Genomic DNA, 11358 nt, shown 5'->3' on the forward strand with positions numbered 1-11358 from the left:
CTCACCGACCACTGGAGTTTGAGGCTAGCCCCTCACAACCATTTAAGAATTAGGTGGGTGAAGAAGATGGATGGAAGGACAAATGGATGAGTCTTCTTTTTTTTTTTCTAAACTGACACAATGAAAAAACTATATATAACAATGTTACATTTTAACAAAATCAAAATAAGTAAGAAATAAGAGCTCAACGAAATACAAATATCTACAATTGACAGCATCTCTTAGTGTTGCAAGGCACATTTTTTGAAGTTTTCATAACACTGAAAAAAACTACTGTCAGCAGAATGGTTTGTGTTATAATGTGTACTTTTTCAATGATGAAATGTTATTTTAACAAGTGTGGGTGCTTCTAGGGAATGTATTACCACACTCCCTATTCTTGCAGAAAGGAAACCTCTTAAAAAATTACAATTGCAATAAAATGATCACACAACAGGGGTGTCACATTCATTATTTTAACTCCAGGGAGAACTATACCTGTTACAGTGACTGATTAATTTTTCTTTTGTTCAAATGATTCAGGGAGCAGGAGATGTTTCAAACCTTTTGGCAAAGACAAACAGCTGTTAAACATCTAATTCAAATAAATATATGCTTCTTTGTCCAACAGTTTGCCCAACCCTTAATCAAGGAAAATAACTGCAAAAAACTGGTTTAGAGCAGTTTAAATTGCATACTAGTGGGGATATGTAGATGTTATGTAACCTTCCAGAAAGGCGTGATTGATTTTGCTTTTGTCACTGAGAAAAAGGATAGAAATGAAAACACTCCCAGGGTTACAAAACAAACATGTGGCAGTTTTTCCTAATCCTAAAACAAAGTATTTATTTGAACTAAAAGTGCAAAAATAATGTCATGTAACGTGTTTCATAAAGGTCCAGTGGTTGTGCAAGTTACTGCATTGTTTTGGCCTTCTGGGAGCAGTGAAGCTGAGTCATTAATAAATTCACTAGCACCATCTGTTCTTTATCCATATGAAACTCAACATGGGAACTTCTTTTTTTTTTTAATCTTTAACACTTCTCTGTGACACAGCTGACCCTGAAAATGATCTCTTTTGGCATCAGCTGTAAAATATACATTGATTTTTGATATTTATTAACCTAATTTTACTTTGGGCTTTGGATAATGTGTTGGGAGTAAATAATTGTTATTATAACTTCAATTAAGATAGCTTTTTGAGAATTGTTGGAAATTATTATTATTGTGATTACTGTAAGGTCAGAAATATTCATATAGGCTTAAATGTTAATTATACATTAGTCCTTACTTTGACAAGATCAAGGCCTGTTACCTTTTTAGTATAATGACTGACGGTAGCTGGTAGTCTCATTTTGCCAGCAATAATAGGATTGCATTGTCTAAAAAGCATAAAAAGGATTGCATTGTTTGATAGCACTCTCTGGGCTGAATAACAACATTCAAAACACTGGGAAAGTCCAAGAAACACTGTTAAGCTTCAAGAAGGAGAATTGGAGATTCAAACAAAATGGCGTCATTTGAGCCATCTCATTAACAACAGCAGATTCCAACATGATCAGGTTAAACAACTGTATGCAAGTACTAGTTATTCATCCTTGCTACCACTTTGGTAAGGTGTGAAAGACACAAGCTATTCTATATTTTACATTTTCATGGACTGACAAGATGTGGATGAACCACAAAGCCCCTGTTTCAAAACAAACCCCTTCAAACCAGACTGAAATCTGCTGCTGCTCACATGTAAAAGCCCAATATCATCTGGAGAAAGGTTCTATGGTCAGACAAGACAAACATTCAGCTCTTTGGTCTACATTATAACAAAAGGTATATTTTTAAGGTGTCAAACTTAGACCTTTGGACCTCAAAACGCCATAGCCACAGTCAAGCATGGTGGTGGTAGAATCATGCTAGTGTCATTTCACATTTCACAGTAATAATTTCATTGCTTCTGACAGTGAGTCCATTACTTCTTTTTTGAAAAAGTATGAAGAACATAGAAGAAATTCACAAATGTTATCTATACAATATGTCTGCTAGACACTCTGGTAACATACCTAAGTAATTTAAAGTGATCTTGGGGAACTAGTGCAAAAAATAAGATTTCAAAACATAAAATGCTTAATAAAAAACTACTTTGCTCACCTCAGTGCTTTCAGTAAAATGCTCTGGTGATGGACATTATATTTGTTGAAGAGAAAGAGGAAGTTTCCTGAACCCTAACCCTATAATTCTGGTGTCATTTAAAAGTGCTAAATGTCCTCTACAGAGAACAAACTAAACAGTTAGCATGTGTTCAGCATGCTTGGACCTTTTTAGCATGGCCTTTGTTCACATTTGTTTACATGAATGACAGGAGCCAGACAGATTTCATTTGAGAAGTGTTATATAGATACAATAAGATATTGGGAGCACATCTCAACAAAAGGGAAACTAACTCCACCTGGGGTAACAGTAAGCTATCATTTTACCAGATTACAGGAGGGAGGGTTGAACATGAACTGTATTATTACACTGAAAAGACAGAGAATAAAATAACATTTGATTCAATTGTTAAACTGGGACTATGATTATTGTATTTGTTCATTCTCTGGACCTTGTGCTGACATGTGGCATTGAGTGTAAAGACATAACAATATTTTCTCTTAACCCTGTCCTGTCTGACCATTTTTTAATAACCTTTGAGTTTAATTTAACCGAGTACTCCACACCTGAAAGAAAATTTCATTATAGTAGATCTTTATCAGACAATGCTGTAACAACCTTTAAAGAATCTGTTCCACTTTTAATTTCCTCATTATCACAGAAAAGCACAATAGAGGGCAATAAGTTTGTTTCTTCCCCTTCACAAATTGATTCTCTTGTTCATATTGTTACTTCATCATTGTGTGGTGCATTAGACAATGCAGCCCCCTTGAAAAAGAAGGTAATTATTCATAGGAGGCTAGCTCCTTGGTTTAAATCAGAGCTGCGTACTTTAAATCAGAATCAGAATCAGCTTTATTGCCAAGTTCGTGCATACAAACAAGGAATTTGACTCCGGTACACTTTGCTCTTTTGTTCTGTTTTTGCATTACAGAATATACATATTTACAATGTACAATATACAATGTACAATGCAATATTCTGCATTACAGAATATACAAATGTACAATTTACAATGTACAATATACACATATCTAATAGAAAAGGTGCATTTGCAACGTCTGTATGCTGTTGTTCTGTACTGTATTGAATGTTCAACAGAGAAGCAGCCTGGGGGAAGAAACTGTCTCTGTGGCGGCTGCTTTTAGTAAACAGTGCTCTGTAGCGGCGGCCTGAAGGTAAAACTCTAAACAGTTTATGTGCAGGGTGTGTGGGGGTCTGCAGAGATTTTGGCAGCTCTTTTCTTGACCCTAGACCTGTATAAGTCCTGGATGGAGGGAAGGTCAGCCCTGATTATTCTCTCTGCAGTCCTGATTATTCGTTGCAGTCTGGACCTGTCCTGTTTTGTGGATGAGCTAAACCACACTGAGATGGATGAAGACAGGACAGATTGAATGATGGCAGTGTAGAAGATGACCAGCAGCTCCTGTGGAAGGTTGAACTTCTTGAGTTGCCTCAGGAAGTACAGTCTCTGCTGGGCCTTCTTTCGAACAGTGTCTATGTGTGAAGACCATCTCAGGTCCTCAGAGATGGTGGTTCCTAAGAACCTGAAGTGGTCCACGGCCGATACAGTGTTGTTGAGGATGGTGAGGGGGGTGTATGGGGGTGGTGTTCTCCGAAAGTCCACCACCATTTCCACAGTCTTGAGTGGGTTGAGTTCCAGGTAGTTCTGACCGCACCAGTGTACCAGCCGATCCACCTGCTGTCTGTATGCTGACTCATTACCGTCCTGGATCAGACCAATGACAGTGGTGTCGTCTGCAAACGTAAGGAGTTTCACGGACGAGTCCGATGAGGTGCAGTCATTTGTGTACAGAGAGAAGAGGAGTGGGGATAGAACACACCCCTGGGGGGCACCAGTACTTATTGATCTGGATCGGGAGAAGATGCTCCCCAGTCTCACCTGCTGCTGTCGGTCCGTCAGGAAGCTGTTGATCCACTGACAGGTGGAGGCTGGGACGTTGAGCTGGGTGAGCTTCTGGTGGAGGATGTCTCGTAAGATAGTGTTGAAGGCCGAGCTGAAGTCTACAAACAGGATCCTGGCGTACGTCCCTGGGTGGTCGAGGTGTTGCAGGATGAAGTGTAGACCTAAGTTAACAGCATCATCTGCCGACCTGTTTGCTCGGTAAGCAAATTGCAGGGGTTCCCGCAGGGGGCCTGTGATGTCTTTCAGGTGCTTCAACACCAGCCGCTCAAAGGAAGTTAGAAAATTGGAGAGAAAATGGCGCTCTACACACCTAGAGGATTCCTACTTACTCTGGAAAAATGGCCTACTGTTGTATAAAAAGACACTTCGCCAATCCAGAACAGCTTATTTCTCATCATTAATAGAAGAGAACAAGAATAATCCTAGGTTTCTCTTTAGTACAGTAGCTAAACTTACAGAGTCATAACTCTGTTGAGCCATCCATTTCCTTAGCTCTCAGGAGTCATGACTTAATAGGATTCTTCCAAAATAAAACTGATTCTATTAAAAAGAAAATTTTTGACATACTCCCGAAGATAATTACTTCATCCTCAGCAAGTGAGACAACATTGGAAAGAACTGTAGAACCTGATCTGTGTTTGGACTGTTTTGATCCTGTGAAGCTTCCTGAGTTATCAGAAATATTAGCTTCATCTAAACCTTCAACTTGTATGTTAGACCCAATCCCAACCAAATTATTTAAGGAAGTGTTCCCACTGATTAACAGCCCCATTTTAGATATGATTAATCTATCTTTAGTAAATGGATATGTACCACAAGCTTTTAAGGTAGCTGTAATTAAACCTTTACTTAAGAAACCTTCGCTTGATCGAGATGACTTGAAAAATTACAGACCTATATCCAATCTTCCATTCTTATCTAAAATTCTTGAGAAAACAGTAGTTAATCAAATGTGTGAGCATTTACACAGCAATGACCTGTTTGAAGAGTTTCAGTCAGGCTTCAGAGCTCATCATAGCACTGAAACAGCTCTGCTGAAAGTCACTAATGATATTCTTATGGCCTTAGATAATGGACTTGTGTCTGTTCTGGTTCTGTTAGATCTCAGTGCTGCATTTGATACAGTCGACCATAATATTCTCTTAGAAAGGCTGGAATAAGCTGTAGGGATCAGGGGAACAGCGCTAGGCTGGTTTAAATCTTATCTGTCTGACAGATTCCAGTTTGTTCATGTAAATGATAAATCATCTTTAAACTCCAGGGTTAATTGTGGAGTACCACAGGGTTCAGTACTTGGGCCAATTCTCTTTACTATATATATGCTTTCAATTGGTCAAATTATCAGGCAGCATAGGATACATTTTCACTGTTATGCTGATGATACTCAGCTTTACTTATCCATAAATCCTGATGAGCCCAACCAGTTTGATAGACTACAAGCATGTCTTGAAGATATAAAAACTTGGATGACTTTAAATTTTTTGCTTCTAAATTCAGACAAGACAGAAGTTGTCGTCTTTGGACCGGAGTCTTTAAAAAAGAAACTGCTCAGTCAATCACTTAACCTGGATGGCATTAAATTGACCTCCGATAATAAAGTAAAAAACCTTGGTGTTATTTTTGACTAGGACATGCCATTTAAATCCCATATTAAACAGGTTTCAAGGATTTCCTTCTTTCACCTCTGGAACATTGCCAAAATTAGAAATATCCTGTCCAGGAGTGACGGTGAAAAACTAGTCCATGCATTTGTTACTTCAAGGCTGGACTATTGTAATTGTTTACTATCAGGATGTCCACAAAATGCAGTTAAAAGCCTTCAGCTGATTCAAAATGCTGCAGCAAGAGTTCTGATGAAAATTAAAAAGAGAGATCATATTTCTCCTATTTTAGCTTCCCTTCATTGGCTCCCTGTTAAATCCAGAATAGAATTTAAAATTATCCTCCTTAATGATCTAGCTCCATCATACATCAAAGATCTGATTGTTCCATATGTTCCAAACAGAGCACTTTGTTCTCAGACTGCAGGTTTACTGGTGGTTCCTAGAGTCTCTAGAAGTAGAATGGGAAGCAGATCCTTTAGTTATCAGGCTCCTCTCCTGTGGAACCAGCTCCCAGTTTTAGTCCGTGAGGCAGACACCCTGTCTACTTTTAAGGCTAGGCTTAAAACTTTCCTTTTTGATAAAGCTTATAGTTCGAGTGGTTTAGGTTATCCTGAGCTATCTCTGTAGTTATGCTGCTGTAGGCTTAGGCTGCTGGAGGTTTCTTCCTGTTAAAAGGGAGTTTTTCCTCTCCACTGTCGCTACATGCATGCTCAGTATGAGCGACTGGTGCAAAGTCAACGCCAGTGACTGTCCACTGTCTCTACATGCTCATCCAGGAGGAGTGAATGCTACAAGTCACTGACTGGATGCAATCTGCTGGGTTTCCTAAAATAGAAAAACTTTTTATCCAATTTGAATAAATACCTGAATCTGAGTGTACTGTTCAATGGTTAGTTATTAATTGGAATGCATGTGCCGGACTTGAAATCTATATGATTCGATTGAATTGACTGCCCATTTTAACGCTACCCACCTTTCACACAATGCAACAGGAAACAACACTCTCCAATTATTTTTACCTCTGCCTTCCTCCCTCCCTGCTGGATGGAGTAAGGGGGAGTCAGGTTTAGCCTAAACCGGCTCAGTTATGGTTGAGGTGCCAACACACCCTCCATTTCTGCTACCTGTATGACCCCTTCTCTTTTCTACTGGTTATAATCAGTCTGACAGAGAGAGGTATCCCCAATCCTTGTGGTTTTTAGTATAACAGTGGCCACCAGTGGGCTCTACATGGACACACTTTATCAGTGTATTATTTTACTTAGTACCCCTAAACATGCCCCATTCTAAAATGGCCACACCCTAACGCTAGGGTTAGAGCAGAGCACTAGCGTTCTGGAAATGCTGCAAGTACCTTGGTTAGAATCCCACAGACTGCCACTTTGGATCCCTGAGCAAGACCCGAAATGCTTCCCGGGCGCTGCACCGCCGCCCACTGCTCCCTAAGGGATGGTTTAATGCAGAGGACATATTTCATTGGAAGTTACAATTGCAATGACAAATGCAGCTGTATACTGCAGTAAAATAATCTGCCTCCGGGAGTGATGAACTATCTGTTTTAAGAAATATCACTGACAGTGACAGGAAGTGTAGAGGCAACAAAAGCTCACTCTTTCTGAGCCTAAAGATACGGTTCTCGAAAAAGAACCGTAGTTTCGCTCATTGCATAACAGAGTAATGGAATGATGAGTCTGCCCTCCAGTGGCGAAAGCAAGAACGGCAGCACTGAGTGACATTTTCTGAGTTCGGGGCGGTGTTTTTCATAAAGCACATTTTGAAATATTTAGAATTTTTGTGTACACAGTAGAGGGAAATTTTCGTATTTTAAATAAGATGCCATGAAGTGTTGAAGGATGAAAAACTAAATTTAAAAGATACACAGAATGTCCTTCAGAATGGAAAATGCCCACCAAGAAAAAAACATTAACAGTAATGATAATTTTTCCAAAGTTTGTTTAGTTGTCAACCAAAAACTACAACTCTCATAGTGGATCAATAAACCAACACAGAATGACAAAAATAGTCATAGTTTATCTTTATGATTAGGTATGCATAGGCAATGGGCCTCTATACCACAGCTTAGATTGGTAAAATCGACATTTTGTTCATAAAAACCTATACAATGGATAATTTGGCATACAGACCATCATAACCCAGAATGCTTAATTCAAATTGGAACAGGATTATTCTTAAATGGAAGAAGATTTGAATCAGTTTGTGGTTTGTCAAACCTTTCTAAGACAAAATTTCCATGGTTATAGGATTAAAATCAGCAGAAAAATCCAGATCAGATAGAACAATATATTGTACAACAGTTTTTAAAATGGACCACGTCTGAGGTGGTCTACATGACTTTTTCTATTTCTTGTCTTATTACAAAATAACAACAATTTCTTTAATAATTTAAGATTTCATTATGCAGTGCAGGATATTCCTGTGCAAACCTGACCAATTTATATGTATCCTGTACACTATGTCCTATGTGTATGTATATATATATTATTTCATTTGGTCATGAACATTTGTTGATGTTGCCTCTGCTTTTACTTGCTGAACCTCTCATTTGGATGACTTTTCTTTTGTTGGTTTTTGTTCATTTGCCTTATTGCACTTTAGGATCTTTTATTATTTTATGTTAAGGGGATGTTCGACCTTGCTATTGCAAGGACTTTAACTTTTAGTATCCTAGTAGTAGTTTTTTGGTACTCCCCCCCCGAAACTATACACAAATGCTTATAGTGAATATGCATGCTGTTTACGATGTCTTTCACTGGGCTGTTGTTAGTGATTTTCTTTAATCTGCTGGCGTAACTTTAAGATAAAAACAAGAATCATCTGCAGCGTATTTTAAACGAATGCAGTAAAATTGCTGGCATATCCCTGAACGAACTGCGTGACCTCTACAATACTAGATTTTTAAAGAAGGCTAAAATATTCTTGACATACCCCAGCCATCCATTATGGGAGAATATTCCCTGCTATCTCTAGGAAGGGGGTACAGGACACCATGGTATAGAACAATCAGACTAAAAAAACATATTTATGTTTCTGTCAGCTTGGTGAACTCGAAAATATGAGGAAGAACTTAGATTTCTTCTTCTTTTAATATTGTTGCTGTGTGATTGTTTTTATGTGACTGCTGTCCTCACAACTTTCTCCTCAGAGATAATAAAGTTTATCTTTGACCTTTAACCTTTAATATTCCACCACACTTTAATCAAGCTGTGATGGACTGCCGACCTGTACAGGTTGTACCCGCCTCTCGCCCATAGACTGCTGGAGATAGGCAACAGCTTCCCCACGACCCACTATGGAATAAGCGGTAGAAAATGACTGACTGACTGACTTTAATCAGGTTATGAACAATGTGCTCTTTGCACATAAAAAACAGATTATGTGCTTATTGGTGACCAACAATAAAAATAAAGTTTATTTCAACATATGAAATAATTGTTTCTTTTGAGGGTAAGGATTTATTTTTAAATAAACAGAAAAAATGTTGTTATTGGTACCTTTCCTATTATATACTCTAAGAAATTTGTATGTATGTTCTAAAAGTCTTTTTGAATTTATATGTATCATATTTTAGTTGTTACAACGAGCAATGAATGTGAGTAAAAAATAAAAAAAGGAAAGCTACAAGCTTTGACTCACTTAGAGCATAGGGAAAACACCAGTAGATTTAAGTAAGTTATTCCAAACCTTTGGCTTCTCACACTTTGAAGCACAAAATAGCCATAACAGTGTGGCAAGGTTCTTTGAGCTATTTTTTTCTTTTCATTTATCAGAGTTATAAAGAGTCCGCTTTAGGTTTGAGGTTCAACATTGACACTGTGGGGACCATGAGAGTGCTGTTTACAGGTTGCTCCTCCGGCATTGGCTTGGCTGAGGCAGTACGCTTGGCCAAGAATGAGACCAAACAGTTTAAAGGTCAGTTCTTAATGTTCCTTGCTGCACCTAAAAACATATGCAGTAGATAAGGACAAGTATCTAAAATGAGTGACATCCTGTGTGTTTGTCTGAGCCAGTAGTTGCCACAATGAGGGACCCTGAGAAATGTGACCCTTTGGAAAAAGCAGCAGGTGATGCATAAAATAAAGTTGAATGCCTACAGTGAAGAATTCATTAGAGTGCATCAACAGACTTTTCAACTGACAAGTGGATGTCCTTAGTCTGTTTCCTTCGCTAAGGAATGTTCAAAGGGAACATCACTAAACAAGCAGAGATTATTGAAAGAGGACATTGTTTTCTTGTAGTGAGCAATGCCAGTGTTGGCATTGGGCCATTCGAGTGCCAAAGTATTACTAAAATGAAGGAGCTCCTTGACGTCAACCTTTTTGGCCAAGTGAGGTTGGTGACAGAGGTGATGCCAGACATGAAGCAAAGACAGAGTGGCCATGTTGTGGTAATGGGCAGTGTCATGGCAATACAAGGTGTGTTTTTTGACTGAATTTCAGACTAACCTAATAATTGAAAAACACATCTGATGTTGTTATTAACTCTCCTAAAGTTTCCACAAAGGACTTATGTTCAATGACATCTACTCTGCCTCCAGGGTTGCTCTGGCAGGATTTTGTGAGCATCTGGCAGTACAAGAAATGAAATTTATCATTGAGCGATTACATGTCCTGAATAATACTGCATACTACAGTGGTGGAACCTGGTCCTGTGATGACAGAGTTTGAAAGAAAAGTGTATGAGGATGTGGAGAACATAGATTTGTCTGAGATAGATAAGACTGCCAGAATCTATTTATTTAGTCTAAAAAAGGTCTTCACAGCATTAGGTCATACACCAGAAGAAGCGGCTGAGGCAAGTGATAACAATGTTCTCCTTAAATCTCAGATTTAAAGATCGCAAATGTCTTTTTCAGTTAAATAATAAAAAAAAAAGAAGTTGGCTTGTTCCGATATAAAGTTATTTTCTTTTCCCACTATTTAGCAAACAAATAAAGTTTTTTACAGCCAAGGACCAAACGACCAACCAACTGTACATGCCCACGACTGCACTGAAGCATGCAGATCCGACTGGCAGACTCCCCTACAGGCTTTCTATAAGATGATCTTTAAACAAGACAAGTGTTTTTAATGCCACATGGGGGGTTTTGCACATGGTGCACAGGAGGGGAAGTAAAGGCAAGACATTTTTGATTAGGGTTCATGCAGTGTACTACACCTTAAAGAGGATTTTTTGGCGCGGCGCTGATTTTAAAGCTAGTAAAGAAAAGTACACTTATAATGTTATTTTGACAGATTCCCTGCACTGTGACCCAAAATCAGATGTTCATATTTTAAATAATTAAACTACAGATCAATAAATATCACTGCAATCACTTTCAAAGTATTTCTACATCTATTCTTAAAAATCAATTTCTCTTCAGTATGTAACATTTGTTTCCTGTGCAGAAAGCATTTTTTTTTTTTTTTTGCTTGGAATCCATAAAGCCTGTCTTACATCTGTTACAGTTTTACTGTCTTTAAATGTGTCTTTCACTCAGGCTGCTCAAGGATTATATAGATCATCTCTTAAAAGTAGGTCAACAAATTTTCAATCTGAGCCTTAATCTGGACCAGTTTCCATATTTGCTTATTTTTTCAACTTGTTTATTTTCTTTGTTATTTACATACAAATTATTAAAGTATATTTCACAGCATGTTAAATTAGGAAGGTATTTTAGCCTGTTAAACCTGTCTTACATTTTAA

The sequence above is a fragment of the Girardinichthys multiradiatus genome, chromosome X, assembly GCF_021462225.1.
Source record: "Girardinichthys multiradiatus isolate DD_20200921_A chromosome X, DD_fGirMul_XY1, whole genome shotgun sequence".
NCBI classification, from domain to species: domain Eukaryota; kingdom Metazoa; phylum Chordata; class Actinopteri; order Cyprinodontiformes; family Goodeidae; genus Girardinichthys; species Girardinichthys multiradiatus.